General features: G+C 42.9%; 1 pseudogene; it reads right to left on the bottom strand.

Annotated features, from left to right (window-relative positions):
- LOC121587183 overlaps positions 1-5,330 on the bottom strand; it is a 65,653-nt pseudogene extending 60,323 nt beyond the window's left edge.
- Between the last annotated feature and the right edge of the window lie 11,161 nt (positions 5,331-16,491).

Below are 16,491 nucleotides of genomic sequence, written 5' to 3'. Positions count from 1 at the left end.
TTGACTGCATGATGACAATGAGAAGCTGCATTGTCCCCACTGACTAAAGGAACTTCCCTACCATTGACTAAATTTCACTACCATTGACATCACCACACACACTAGGACTACCAGTTGGGAAAGGAATAGATAACCCCAACACACCCCTTCCCCTACCAACATTGACAGTTGTTAGCAAATCTGAAAAACAAATACGGTTGAAACTCATTGTAGTAGCTCAAAATGATAGTTGATAAAAAAAATATTTTGTAGCAACATTTGAAATTGTGTTTTTTACATTGGATAAAAGTAGAGACTCAGAGCTAGAAAATTGTGTATCATACACTACAGTTGAGGAAAAATTAGAAATTAATTCTGCGTTGAAAATTGGTAAACTTGTAACCTAACTTATGAGAAAATTGCCTTTGAATGTTTTGTACACCTTATGGAGACCTCTTCTTTGTCTACACCAATTCAGCATCACACCCTCTCAAGCTTTAGCCCCACCCATCTCTTTAAGGTATGAATCGAGCGTCCTGTCCTAACAACAGCAGTCAAGCTAACTGGCTAGCTTGCTAGCTACTTCCAGACACAAATGAGAGAACAGCTCACTCTGACCATTTTACTCGCCCTAGCAGAGCTGGTTAGGATGTTTTTATGTTTTCCAGAGCGTTGGTGACTGCAACTGTGCTGCTGGCAACAATTTAAGCTTTTTTGCAAACATCTACTGAGACCGGCCATATTCCATGGATGTTGAGCGTTCGTAATTTCGTCATTTATTATGCGCTCTGGCACACTCAGACGAGAGTTTTCTGAAATCGGAGTAGATAGCCAGAGCGAATTTAAAAGCTACATCTATCAACCTTGCCACCAGAGGTCTCTTCACAGTCCCCAAGTCCAGAACAGACTATGGGAGGCACACAGGACTACATAGAGCAATGACTACATGGAACTCTATTCCACATCAGGTAACTGATGCAAGCAATAGAATCAAATTTAAAACATTTCTAAAAATACACCTTATGGAACAGCGGGATTGTGAAGCAACACAAACATAGGCACAGAAACATGCATACACACACATGATAACATACGTTCTACACACACACGTACACATGGATTTTGTTTTGTAGATATGTGATAGTGGATTATGGGCCTGAGGGGGCACACTTTATGTTGTAAATTCTGTAATGAATGTATTGTAATGTTTTAAAAATTAATTTTGTTGGACCCCAGGAAGAGCTAATGGGTACAAATATCTACCTCAAATACCTTGTAACCCTGCACACTGATCTGGAACTGGTACTCCTTGTATATAGCTTTATTCTTGGGTATTCTATTCCTCGTCAAACATTAAAGGAACAGTTGTCTCCATGTCTCGTCCGTACCTGATAGGAGTACTCGGGTGGGGGTCCCGCGGAGTTCATCCCATTGGCTGGGGGAGGAGGGTAGGCATAGGCCTCATTGGCCATATATTTTCCAGAGAATCTACCAATTTTCCTTCCTGAGGAAATTGCAAGAAATTCTCGGGCTTCCCGGTATTCCCGTTCAAACCGAAAGTGCTATTTAAAAGCATATAATACCATTAAATAAAATCTGACATGATTATACCACTCTAAATGGAGAAATATGCACAATCTAAAGGGTTCTTTATGTATTTGTTGCTATTTAATCAACAATGTTCCCTCAAAGTCACCACACCATTTCATTGATGTAGCCTAGTTTTAACAGGCCTATGAAGCACTGATGGCCGACGGGTCAAATATGAGGTTAATACAGTAAAAATTAATATTTTTAGCCTACCTTTGAAAGATGCATTTTGGTCCTTTTCTCTCCCCTTGCACCTGGCTATCGAGGGAATTTGGGAAGGTTGTGGCTGTTTATACGTCACTTATTGTTATGATTTTGTCAGAGGAAACTAATCTGAATCTCCAATAATCAAACAGTTAAGCGGAGATTCAACAATGGATAGCGCCGCAGTTGATCAATTGCCCGTGAATCTAAACCCGCATTTAATATGGATTCTAAGGTAGGCTATATTTTACATAAAATCTTATGAGGCCTACTTACTGCATCTGTTTTCTAGCAATAAAGTAAATGATCATCTCTGAAGTCACAGCATAAATGAAACGTGAGACTTTGGACTACACAAACGGACTATATATTCAAAGTAAATAAACTGCCATTATTACTTTTATTCAATACAAAATACAGTTCACATTATTTTTCAACAGGAAAAACACTTGTCAGAAACTAAGTAATTGACACTGACTGATTCCATGTAGCAAACAAAATCATTTGCATAGGCCATACCCGTTTTAACGTGTTGCTTCAAAACAGGCTCAATTCAGGTCGGATTTGCAGTCGGCCTCGTTGGCATAAATGAGTAAAGCTTTGCCACAGACCTTTTGTATTAAAGCAGGTAGGCCTACCGGTAGCTCAAAAGTTGGAGTCAATTTTGTTACTGTATTTCAAGGTTGCGTGTACATGCACTTTGAATTCATGGCGACTAAAAACGGTAGGCTACGACGCACAAACCCTAGGCGCTACAAGCAACTCTGGGAGAGCTAGGACCAGATCGCAGCCTGCCAGCTAAGACAGGTTAACATTGCCTTTAACCTAAAAGTTTGGATTCTTACTGGCATATGCAGACCAACCCCCAAAACGATTGGCTAATGATATGAGAGCTGGTGTTACATGTAAGAATTCACGAGTAGGAAACCAATTGTCCGTAGACTCAAGACTAGTAGACACTCAGCAGAGTAATTTAAATGCAATTTGACAACATTCAGCACTGACACCATTAACCCCAATTCTAGCAACATCCTCATTTACAGACGTGATATGCACCACCCAAGCGCTCAGTTCTACAACTCAGTAAACAAACTACATCAGGTTAAATTGACCTAGAACCCATTACATCATTTGATGCTACTAGCATAAGCAAATGTAGCTTAAGAAAGTCCAATGGTAATTTAAACACAAATTGGTCGAAGTAGTAATATATTGCTGATGCCAAAGCATGTTTATAATGCAATAAAACTGTTTTGCCATCACCCCAGTTACTAAAGTCAGGTCATTGAACCTCCAAAACAAAACTAAGGACACAAGTATTAAAGTTACTGTTTAATTGAGGCAAAACACACAACCTGGACTAGAGTACCCATGTACGTCCCACTTCAGATATCCATGTTTGTGGTCAACGGGGTCTCAGATGCAGAGGTGAACTGTTCCTCAATGGCATGGTCAGTAACAGAAGGCGCTTGGTCTACAGACTCGTCCCCACTTGTGCTAGAGTATAAATTAACCACAATCAGTAGTTCTCGTGGCTTCAGTAGCCAGTTGTGGCGTCGTCGGACGTGACGGTTGTGGCTTCTGAAGCGGCGTCGTCGGACGTGCCAGTTGTGGCTTCTGAAGCGGCGTCGTCGGACGTGCCAGTTGTGGCTTCTGAAGCGGCGTCGTCGGACGTGCCAGTTGTGGCTTCTGAAGCGGCGTCGTCGGACGTGCCGGTTGTGGCTTCTGAAGCGCGCGTCGCCGGACGTGCCAGTTGTGGCTTCTGAAGCGGCGTCGTCGCGACGTGCCAGTTGTGGCTTCTGAAGCGGCGTCGTCGGACGTGCCAGTTGTGGCTTCTGAAGCGGCGTCGTCGGACGTGCCAGTTGTGGCTTCTGAAGCGGCGTCGTCGCACGTGCCAGTTGTGGCTTCTGAAGCGGCGTCGTCGGACGTGCCAGTTGTGGCTTCTGAAGCGGCGTCGTCGCGACGTGCCAGTTGTGGCTTCTGAAGCGGCGTCGTCGGACGTGCCAGTTGTGGCTTCTGAAGCGCGTCGTCGGACGTGCCAGTTGTGGCTTCTGAAGCGGCGTCGTCGGACGTGCCAGTTGTGGCTTCTGAAGCGGCGTCGTCGGACGTGCCAGTTGTGGCTTCTGAAGCGGCGTCGTCGGACGTGCCAGTTGTGGCTTCTGAAGCGGCGTCGTCGGACGTGCCAGTTGTGGCTTCTGAAGCGGCGTCGTCGGACGTGCCAGTTGTGGCTTCTGAAGCGGCGTCGTCGGACGTGCCAGTTGTGGCTTCTGAAGCGGCGTCGTCGGACGTGCCAGTTGTGGCTTCTGAAGCGGCGTCGTCGGGACGTGCCAGTTGTGGCTTCTGAAGCGGCGTCGTCGGACGTGCCAGTTGTGGCTTCTGAAGCGGCGTCGTCGGACGTGCCAGTTGTGGCTTCTGAAGCGGCGTCGTCGGACGTGCCAGTTGTGGCTTCTGAAGCGCGTCGTCGGACGTGCCAGTTGTGGCTTCTGAAGCGGCGTCGCCGGACGTGCCAGTTGTGGCTTCTGAAGCGGCGTCGTCGGACGTGCCAGTTGTGGCTTCTGAAGCGCGTCGTCGGACGTGCCAGTTGTGGCTTCTGAAGCGGCGTCGTCGGACGTGCCAGTTGTGGCTTCTGAAGCGGCGTCGTCGGACGTGCCAGTTGTGGCTTCTGAAGCGGCGTCGTCGGATGTGCCAGTTGTGGCTTCTGAAGTGGTTGTGGCAGTAGGAGAGTTTCCATAGTCATCAGACCAGCGTCTCATCTTCTCAGCAGAGGCCAGGTCATCGTTTGCCAGAGAGCTACCATAGTTTGGAGAGTCTTGGGATGCTACTTCATTTGTCTCCAAATACTCTAGAGAAAAAGAGAAGAGGAACAGTTGGGTGTTCTACACAGTCTAGGCCAAATTGCCATTTGAATGTTCAGCAACATTGCATCCCACTGAACCCGACGTAGTTCTAAACGAATGTTGCAGGCCTAACATTTTCTGGCTTCTTTAGCATCAGACCCTATGGATCGGAGCATGTGCAATGGAGACGTCATTTGATGACAGCTCTGAAAAACGTAGGTTCAGGTACACAAGCAAATTATCAAAATCAACAGCAAAGGGTTTGATAACTTCTGGTTTAAAAAATATTCTAAACATCTGTTATTTAGACTGGGTTACTCTACGGTGTTGAATTAGTTTAAAACACAGCAGCAAAGAACATTGCTAGAAGGGATGGGATAACATAGGGGAAGAAACGCTTACCTCCAAGTCTCCTCTGCAGAGAGACTTGATCTTGTTTCTGGGACTTGCCAACAGGGGAACAAGAAACTGAGGAGAAAGAGTTGACACAAAATAGCTACATATATTTAATAGCAGTGAACAAAAAAGATGACCAACGTGGAAGAAACAGACAGTCAAATTTGAATCTCCAACTTACAAAGTTCAACATGTTTTCCAAACAAAACCCTTCAATCCAAATAAAACATTAGTGAACCAACCTTTGAAGACCCCCACAGTCAGCACAAATAGCAGACATTCTCTCACACCTCCCATGATTATGAGAATAGTCTTTATTATCAACAAGTAATGTCATCCCGTGGCCTGTATGAGGCTTATATAGGCCACTAATGACCGTTTACCAGACAAACATGACTTAACGATCAATTAACATGCTTTATTGAGTTGAAACATTCAGATAGAAATAGACCATGTAGAACAGATGTTTCTTTGGAGGGCAGGCAATCTTTTCTACTCTATATATTGCATTTATATCTGCTATGTTTTACCCTTCTGGTCTCAGATCAGCAGTAGAAAGAAGTAGGCCTAATTATTTTAGGTATAATCTTCAAAGATTTTCGGGGGAAATAAACACTGTACCCAAATCCACTTTTTATTATGATCCTGGGAAATGGGTAGGCCTCCACCATATGGTCCTTCACAGTTTTACACCTGTGTTATATTCCTTTATTTACATAGATCACATACATAAATATATATGTTAGCTGTTAGTAGCTTTGGGATCAAATTTTCATATTGTATTGTTACTAACCATATATCATATTTTCCTCATTTGCTCTGTAGGAGACTCGGCTGGTGGAGATTCGTCATATGAAGGACATTCAAGTGGATGTGACCCCTAACCTGCAGGACAGGCTCAGCGGGGTGACAGACATCCTGTAACGGATCTCCAAGCTAGTGTCTGAGGACCTGGAGAAGGCTGTGTCTACAGCTGTGGGGCAGGACAAGCAAGGTAACCTAACCTCACCTAACCTCACTGTATGAAGGATTTTATTTTTATGTATAGTCATCTCCAATCTGTTAAAATATATGTCTCTGTATTTCTCGCCCAATCTCTCTCCTCTTCCCCATCCCCTTCACTAGGTTCTCCCCAGGATAAGCACACCATCCTGGCTGTGGTCCCCAGTCCTGCTGCTCCATGTCACCTAGCCAGAAAGCAGGGCCTCAGTGAATGTATGTGGTTGTTCCTTACTTTAACATAAAACTCTCATAGATATTAACACAGTAACTGTAAATAATAACAACTATTCTGGGCTATATAATTAGTAACCTGAATGATCTATCACCTATCCGTTGTTTTAGAGCTAATTTAGACTAATAAGCTGTACACCTAATTGTCTTCTCCCCTGCTCCCTTCCCCCTCCTCCTCCTCCTCAGACCGCTGTACCCTGACCTTTGACCCTCGCACGGTCAACGGTCACCTGCTCCTCTCCAGGGAGAACCTACGGGTGCCTCTTACCACCATAATCTTTGACCCCTACATCTCTCCCCCAGGTGACCTACGAGGGCATCCCCAGGAAGGAAAATGGGAAACAGTGTATGGTGGGAATGAACGATCTTCCCTGGAGCCTCCAGCTGGATGAGTGCAAGTTGAGCGCCTGGCACAATGGGTGCCGGGAAACGATGGCTGGCCACTCCCACCACTCCCACGCGGCTGCATGCCTTCCACTGTGCCTTCACTCAGGAGCTGTTCCCTGCCTGTTGGATAGGGGCGTCAGCATCACCCTCTGCTTGCCACGATGACAACACGAAAGGGATTGACCGTGACCTAACAATCTCATATGGGATTAGTCTCCATAACCATAGACTTCGATAGACATCGCATCATTGTATCTGTCCCATTATGGTGTCTGCAAGAGCACAGGCAGCGCCATTGAGGCCATCTCCATTTTGAAGTAGTCCATTGTCATTTTCTTCTTCTACTGCTTCTATGAGTTGGCAAACAAACTGAAAGGGTGCACACTGCCACCTAGAGTGTGTTTGAACAGGTATAAAGCCAAGGTTGGCGATTTACTGCCATCTGCAGTTATGGCATTTTTTCTCATGAGTATAATTCATTGGCTGATCCCCCGTGGTGACCTGGATGGAATTCTGTGATCATTCCTTAACCTATAGGAAGTCCCACCCCATCCCCCCTTTTGCCCTCAGAAAAGCCTAAATTTGTCGGGGCATGGACTCTACAGGGATACTGGCCCATGTTAACTCCAATGCTTTCCACAGTTGTGTCAAGTTGGCTGGGTGTCCTTTGGGTGGTGGACAATTCTTGATACACACGGGAAACCCCAGCAGTGTTACAGTTCTTGACACAAACCAGTGTGCCTGCCACCTAATAACATACCCCGTTCATAGGCACTTAAATGTTTTGTCTTGCCCATTCACTCTCTGAATGGCACACATACACATACACAATCCATGTCTCAATTGTCTCAAGGCTTAACACTCCTTCTTTAACCTGTCTCCTCCCCTTCATCTACACTGATTGAAGTGGATTTAACAAGTGACATCAATAAGGGATCATAGCTTTCACCTGGATTCACCTGGTCAGTCTATGTCATGGAAAGAGTTCTTCATGTTTTGTATACTCAGTGTATATAAAGATGATATCTCTATCATTCTCTATGGGCTAGGTAGAGCAAGAACCATATTGTCTATACTTGTGTCACTAACCTTGGTCTAGGGGAGTAATTACATATATAGAGGGAAGCGAGCTAGTTATTTCAATTGAATCCCAGCCCCTGTTCCAGTTGGATACTAGGACACTGATGCCTGGATGGGTGAAAGCAATATGGCCTTCCATTATGCTCCGTTGAGTTGCCTCCATATTCCCTTCAACTATCCAGACTTCTAAGATCAGTTAGTTTGGGAAAGTACTAGGATGTATGTAGGAAAGTAAGTCATTTAGGCGTATTACGGAACTATCCTGTGTATGTGAGACCTTTCCTTCTCCGACTGTAGTCTGCAACACCCATTTTTCCCATAGTGAGATAATTTAGCCAAGTCAGCATTTTAGAAACAAAATCCTTAACCTGGTGAGACCCCAGGTTGCGAAAATGCAACAGGCCCTCAAACTCATGTCAAACACTACATAGTTTATCTCCTTAGACCCGTATGTACACTGAACAAAAATATAAACGCAACATGTAAAGTGTTGGTCAAGGATTATTTATTTTTTTATTCCTTGATGTGATGTGGTGGGTGAGTGAGTATGTTCTAGAATGTTCAGAAGAGTGACATTCAGGACATGACATAATAGGCCAACTGCTCTATACACACACACACACACACAGGTAGTAGCAGTAGTAGCATATAGCCAAGATAATCTTTCCATGTACACTGAACAAAAACATATTGTAAACCAACATGCAAACATTTAAAAGATTTTACTGAGTTACAGTTCATATAAGGAAATCAGTCAATTTAAATTCATGAATTAGGCCCTAATCTAATCTGTGGCGTTGTGTTGTGTGACAAAACTGCACATTTTAGAGTGGTATTTTATTGTCCCCAGCACAAGGTGCACCTCTGTATTGATCATGCTGTTTAATCAGCTTCTTGATATGCCACACCTGTCAGGTGGATGTATTATCTTGGCAAAGGAGAAATGCTCACTAACAGGGATGTGAACACATTTGTGCACTAATTTTTAGATAAATAATATTTTTGTGCGTATGGAACATTTCTGGGATCTTTTGTTTCAGCTCATGAAAAATGGGACCAACACTTTACGTGTTGCGTTCATATTTTTGTTCAGTATAGTTAGTTGGACTAGGATCAGGGATTCGCTCCTATACTACCTAGACATTATGGTCCCTATCAACACAAAGTTCATGTTTCATATTACACCATGTTCCCTATATACAAGGGTGACATTTCAGATTTGTACCATAAGTCAAACTTCACCAACTCTTATGTATTTAAAAACTGTTTTTTAAGGTTAATTCAGGCTAGTCTCTTTGCAATAACATTTATTTTTCAACAGAGACCTGGGGCCTGTTGCACAAAACTAGGATAAGGGATTAAGCCAGGATATCTTGGTGATCCTGGCTCAATTGATCCGTAATCCGGTTGCACTAAAGATGGATAGGGGGCAGGAGGATATGTTATGGTATAAATTACCATGGAGATTTATTCTGTGGAGCTAGCCTGCTCCAGACCAGGCTAAATTCCAGGATCTATTTAATCTCATCCCTAATGTCAGTCAGCAGTCACCACAAATGGAAACCAATAGTTATTTCACTGCTCACTATACATTGTTATCACATATAACTAGACCCACTGTCATTATTTAAACGTTTGTGATCATTAATTTCAATGATTTTGGATAAAAAATGATTTTTAGATGATGTTGCTATCATTAGATAATTTACAGTTTCCCATAGACTATAAGGCTATATATAAAATGATAGAATATTAGGGCCACAGAGGGGAAAAAAACACAAGTCATAATATTGTAACCAGTTGTTTTAAAGGAGGACAGTTGTTAAAATGACAGATGTGGGGCATTTCGTGAAATTGTACTTCAGTATGGTTTCATAAACAAAGACATGCTGATGTGCCAGAATATTAAGTATCACATTGTCATATGTATCAAAACTGTAAAAACAATATGTAGCTTTTCTGCAGAAAGAACCAGCCTCATAAATTTATGACTTTATCCTTTTTCTTCAGTGTGGCCCTAGTACTCTGTCATATAAACAAATACACATTCCATATGAATATAAAAACACAATGTGTAACATTATGTTCCTTTATTGAATAAGGACAAAACAAAGCAGGTAAACCATCAGCTCCTTTCGAAACTGAAGTCACAGTGACTCTACAAGATGGAAAGCACAGAATCCAAGCATATTATACAAAATGATACATACACATTCAAAGGTCTGTATATAACACACCCTGCATGTCTGCACACTAAAATAAATGCAGGACAAATCCATACACATCAACTGAACAGACAAATGAATGGATGCAGTAGCCTCCCTGCAGCCTTGCATTACACACAGTATACCGCACAAACATCATAAGAGGCCAAATTCGTAAAAAAACGAACCCAAAAAAAACCAAATTCCTCTGCCACCGCAGGACATATTTAACCAAAATTGAAAGCACACATACTAACTAAAATAATTCAACACATATTGGTCCCTCAGCAGCCGACCACTGTCGTCATCAGGGAAGATTGCCGGATTGTCCCAGTCCATGGCTGGTGGCACTCTGGGGGCCCTCTCCTTCCTCAGGCAGGCCACATTGTGGAGGACAGCACAAGCCACAGTAATATCACATGCCCTAACAGGGCTGACCCTTAATTTGTGAAGGCAGTGAAAGCGTGCCTTCAGGAGGCCAAAGGTCATTTCAACTCTGGCCCTGGTCCTGGCATGGGCATGGTTGTAGGCCTGCTGTGCTTCCTGGGGGTCTGTGAAAGGTGTCAGGAGAAAAGGCTGGCAGCCATACCCCCTGTCTCCCAGCAACACACCAGAGAATTCACCTGTCAACACAAAATCTCATCATTACTACCTCATAAACACAGTGATATTCTTGACACAGCCATGATGGTTATAAATAGGGGTTGTGTGGCTTACCTTGTGATAGGCACTGATAGATTTCAGAGGCCCGAAAGATTCTGGAGTCATGGACTGAGCCAGGCCATTTTGCCACAACATTGCTGATCACACAGTCAGCATTGCAGACCATCTGAAATCATAAGATGAGGAATATTACACCAATCAATGCACATCACTGGCAATGCAGAGTGTTCGTCAATGGACAATATCAAAAAGTTATGTTCACCTGAACATTAATGCTGTGAAAGGATTTCCTATTCACAAAATCGGCCTCATGGGCACCTGAGGGGGCTTTTATCCTTATGTGTGTGCAGTCCACTGCACCAATGACATTGGGGAAACCTGTCACACAAAGTAATGAGTATCCTACTATGTGTTAACAGTTGTCCTGTAATTTGTAGATCCTCTTACCTGCAATCCTATAGAACTCCTCTTTGATGTCACAGAGTCTTCTGTGGCCAGGGAAGGAGATGAAGACATCTGCTAATGCTTTGATAGCCAGACACACACTCCTTATTGTGCGGCAAATTGTGGCCTTGTTCAGCTGTTCTGCATCCCCCACTGAGTACAGGAAGGCTCCACTAGCAAAAAAGCGCAAGGCCACACAAACCATTTGCTCCACACTCAGTGCATGGCTCCGTGCAGTGCGGTGCTTAATCCTGGGACCCAGTAGTCTGCATAGATACCTGATGCCATCTGCAGAAAACCTGTATCTTTCATATAGATGGTCATCAGGGAAGGCCAGTGGGTCCAACCGGTCCCTGAAGACCCTTTCTCGCCTGAAGGCTCTCCTCAGCACAAGTGCTTCTTCATCCACCACATCTCGCACGAATGGGCATGCCATTGTCAGAGCAGAAAGGAACACACAATTTTGGGCCTTCATATAGGCTAGTGGCCACACCTGGTGCTGGGGGGGTGGGCAAAAGAGGGCGATGCCTTATAACGATGACTTGGTTGTACTGATTGCTGGGAAAATAAAAAAACCTTAGAAAGATGCCACCGTCCTGTGTGCTCACAATAAGAGCTCATATGTCATGGCTCACTTGACTTTACGAGAATATACCTAATTTTTATTTTGAGCTGTGTCATCTTCTTGGAGCTGGGGGAGGAAAGAAAAATAATGATTAATACATTTGTGTTACAGTTAGCATACAGTGTACATTGAAGGCATATCTCACCTCCCTCTCAAGTTTTTTTATTTCAAGGTCCAGTTTCCTAATTGTCCTCTTTTTATTTCGGACTCCAGTGCAAGATTTTCCATCTTTTTCTTCTTGTACTGAATGTCTATGTCTGCCAGTTCTATTTGGCGCCGGAGGTGGTTGCCATACAACTTTCTGATAGCTTGTGAGCTCTGTGAACACAATACAATTAGCGCAGCTGGAATTTGGCAGGATGTGGTGTCCTTTTATTAATACGCACTATGTTGCCAGGCTGGTTTTCCCACTGTATAGCATCTGGGTCCTGTAAAAGAAATTAGATTTTTTGATTTTGATGAGGACTCCTCACCATTGTAGAGTAAATAGTACTTTCACAGTCTTAACATGATACCTCATGCCTTCTGGAATCCAGAGAGATGGTCTCCTCCTCATCATCGTCTCCATCATGTGCTGTTGCACTGGGGCCTTCACCCTATCACATTTAATCGGATTCATATTGAAGCTAGTAGACAAGACATGCCAGGCCTACAGTATGCCTTTGATGGAGTACTCACTGGATCAGCATCGTCTGGTGCTTGTGCTGGTGGCTCTAACAGGAACACAGTGCTGCCAGACACTGCAAGGCAATAGGTAAACCAAAGTCAGACAGTCCAAATTGATTCAATATGAATGTGGTTGTATCCCATGTAGAGATGGAAGGACATACCTTGAATGAAGCGGGTGGCATCTTGGGAGGAACCTATGCTCGTCTCTTTCCCCCCAGGGATCCCCTCTAAGACGGGCCTGCCTTTATTTAGCTCCAAGGCCATGTCCTCTGCTGGGGTAAGGTCAGCCTTTGGTGACCCACCACCCGTGCCTTGTCTGTGGGTATTCTTTTTCACTGCTAAAACAGTACAGACAATGTGTGAGCAGGCACCTTCTGGGTACAATATATGCTTGTGCTTTGTTAAATATTAGTCAGGGACCATACCATTCTGCAGAATGTTCTTGTATTTGATTTTGACCTGCTGCCATGTCCGTTTTGGCCCGTTCATGTTTAATCTACACACACACACACACACACACACACACATTTAATGGAGTCACACTGCAAAAAATTACTTGGTATTTTTGTCTTGTTTTCAGTAAAAATATCAAAAAATGTATCATAGATTTATACAGTGTGATGGAGTTACTTTACACAATTTCACTCATATCTGCAGTGCATTTCAATTAAAAATTTAACCGTTTCATAATTACAGTACAACTGCATTTTTGGAGATGTGAATTAAATATTTGAATTGTAATTGTGATGTTTCAGCGGAGCGGTGAGTGTGTAATTGTGCACTACTTACGCATTCAGGCGGTCTGCAATACTTTGCCACGCTTTTTCTCTTTGCTTTATCACTGTGGCGGTGTTGCCTTTCTTCTTAATTATATATTTTACCTCCTCGTATGCCTCCATGAGGATTTGTGCTTCCGACGGGGAAAAGTACGCGGCTCTAGTTGCCATGGTAAATCAGTTAATCTGTGATCTGTGGCGGGGTCTATTTGAGTGAGCCGTGAGCGCGCACCTATCCAGGATTGGTTTCACCTGGCTTAATGAATCCGTGTCTGCTCATCCTGGCTTGGTCTTTGTGCAACCAATTAAGCCTGGACGCACATGTTTTGGCTTCATTGAGCTCAGCTGAGTCATTTATCCCGGATGTCTTAATTCTACTTTTGTGCAACAGGCCCCTGGTCAGATGATCGACTGCTATCCTCTCATATTTAAGTCGTCACATTAAAAACCTGTACAGACAAATAATAAATAAACAAATAATAGTGTCCAGTACAGGCCGTGAGAAGGAGGGGTGGGAGCTGAGATACAGGCGCTCTTCTTGTCTTCAGCAGGGGAGTAGGGTGGAGGTTTGTCCTGGAGAAGATGTTTTCATACATTCCCCTAATTTATTTGGACAGTGAAGCTAAGACTTTTAATTTGTCTCTATACTACAGCATTTTGGATCTGAGATCAAGTGTTTCATGTGAGGCGACAGTACAGAATGTCACCTTTTATTTGAGGGTATTTTCATTCATATCTGTTTTAGAAATGAAAGCATTTTATGTATCTAGTCCCCCCATTTGAATGTATCATAATTAATTGGACAAATCCAATTATAGTGAGTAGTCAAACGTTTAGTGTCAAAAGTTTAGTATTTGGTCCCATATTCCTAGCACGCAATGACAACATCAAGCTTGTGACCAATATTCCCTCTAATCTATTTTAGCACTGAGCAAATTTCAGGTCGGCTGAGCGCAAACTTGAACGTTTTGAAAATTCTGTGCAACTTCCAACGAGTGTTAACTGTGAACACTGAGGCTGTGCCCGCTTTAACTTACTGTTTTAACAGTGGCCAAGTAGGCTACTATGGCTATTTGATCATAATGTAGGCCTACTGTCAAAAACAATGGAGAAAATGCATCCCATAACATTTAACATGGAAATAGCTGTTCAATCATTCAGCCTACAGAAGCAGCCAATGTGTGGTGTTCAATGTAGGCCTACATTCCATGAGACTTTTGAAAAAAACATGCAGGGCTTGACATTAACCTCTATGAGATCGGTGTCCCATATACGGGACGGTTGAATTAACGTGCACTAATGTGATTAGCATGACTGTTGTAAGTATCAGCAGACTTTCCAGGACATAGACATCTATCATATGGGCAGAAAGCTTAAATTCCTGTTAATCTAACTGCACTGTCCAATTTACAGTAGCTATTACAGTGAAATAATACCATGTTATTGTTTGAGGAGAGTGCACAACAAATGTATCACGGCAACTGGTTTGATCAATTCACCTCTGAAGGTAAATAATGTATTTACATTCAGTAATCTTGCTCTGTTTTGTCATCCTAAGGGTCTAAGAGATAAAATGTAGCATAGTTTTGTTTGATAAAATCAATTTTTATATTCAAATGTAGGAACTGGGTTCTACAGTTTGAACCCCTGCTGTCTCTGGCTCCACACCCCCCCCGCCAGGCCATCTAGATGTGTGAAAGTTAATGTTTAAGCTAGTTGTCACGATCGTCATACACAGAGGACCAAGGCGCAGCGTGGAATGCGAACATACTTTTAATTTGAATGATCACACGAACAAAACAACAAACGATACGAAACGTGAAGTCCTTGGTTACAATACAAACCATACGGAACAAGATCCCACAACACACTGTGGAAAACAGGCTGCCTAAGTATGGTTCCCAATCAGAGACAACAAGCAACAGCTGAGACACGTTGCCTCTGATTGAGAACCACTCCGGCCAACATAGAAACAAAAGAACTAGATAATAACCCTAGCACACAAAACACATAGAAACCACACACCCTGGCTCAACATAACAGAGTCCCAGAGCCAGGGCGTGACACTAGTGATCCATCATGTATGACATTCCTGGGAGCGTGTAAACTTACATTTTGTATTACCATATCATTTTTGTATGTTCTCTATAGTTATGTACTTGAAAATGCATCAATTGACCAATTCGGCACATTTGGGCAGACTTGATACAAAATAGTCCAGTATTGCACTGCTTCACTGGATCAATCTGAAACTTTGCAAACACACTGCTGTGTGGCCAAAATGGGCAAAATCTAAATTGCGCCTAAACTGCAATATTATATTGTGGTCTTTCTCTTGCATTTCAAAAATGATGGAACAAAAAAGAATAGAAAATGCATGTTTTTTTTTTTTGTATTATCTTTTACCAGATCTAATGTGTTAAATTCTCCTACATTAATTTCACATTTCCACAAACTTCAAAGTATTTCCTTTTAAATGGTATCAAGAATATGCGTATCCTTGCTTCAGGTCTTGAGCTACAGGCAGTTAGATGTGGGTGTGTCATTTTAGGAGGAAATTGAAAAAAAGGGTCCGATCCTTAAGAGGTTAACCTGTTTATCCACTTGTCCTTCAGACAAGGAGGTGACTGAACATTTTGTTGTGTTGTTTGATGGAAGATACCACTTTACAAAATAAAATGCATTATTATTCCCATACCATTACTACAGAGAATCAGACAAATTATGCTACACTCTGCCTATTGGCTTGTTAGTTTATTCAAGCCTGTCTGAAAATATAACACTAAGACAAAAAAAGCTCTTTACCTGACTCTCTTTTCAAAGATGTCTAGAAATGCACACATGTTGTGCTCTTGTAGGAAGCAACCACTCCCCCATTGTTGACTAGAAATTACCTATAACTGGGCTAATAACACAATAACTAGCAAAGGATATGAACAAAATGTGCACACGTGGCTACATGCAGCTCTTGCTTTGAACTCAAAACAAGCACATCTACTCACGACCAGAGCTGTAAACACAGTCCAGTTCAAAGTAAATGGCACAGATCCATATGTGGCAATGGTCTATTTGCATACAGGCCTACTGCAGCTCTGATTGGTTATACCCACCTCTGTGTAGAGTACGGGCTGAGTCATGTGCAATAGAATCCTACTCCCATGCATTCTGCCTACAACAAAATCTCTTGAGTAGTTTGTTTTGTTTCAGTATGTTGCATTGAAAGTGGCTAATATTGCGTTGATTCGATCACAATTGCCACAGTAAAGGAAAAATGTTGGAAGTGTTAACTAACATGAAAAACTTGTTGAGTGTAGTTCAATATTGTGCTTCTCTCTGAGGGCTGATATTTCTTCTGAGATCTGCATGAGGCAGTCTCTGGCTACTGCGCGCTCAAACACGCGCTC

This window comes from Coregonus clupeaformis, unplaced genomic scaffold (assembly GCF_020615455.1).
Source record: "Coregonus clupeaformis isolate EN_2021a unplaced genomic scaffold, ASM2061545v1 scaf2075, whole genome shotgun sequence".
Classification (NCBI taxonomy): Eukaryota; Metazoa; Chordata; class Actinopteri; order Salmoniformes; family Salmonidae; genus Coregonus; species Coregonus clupeaformis.
This window is presented reverse-complemented; position numbering and strand designations above follow the sequence as displayed.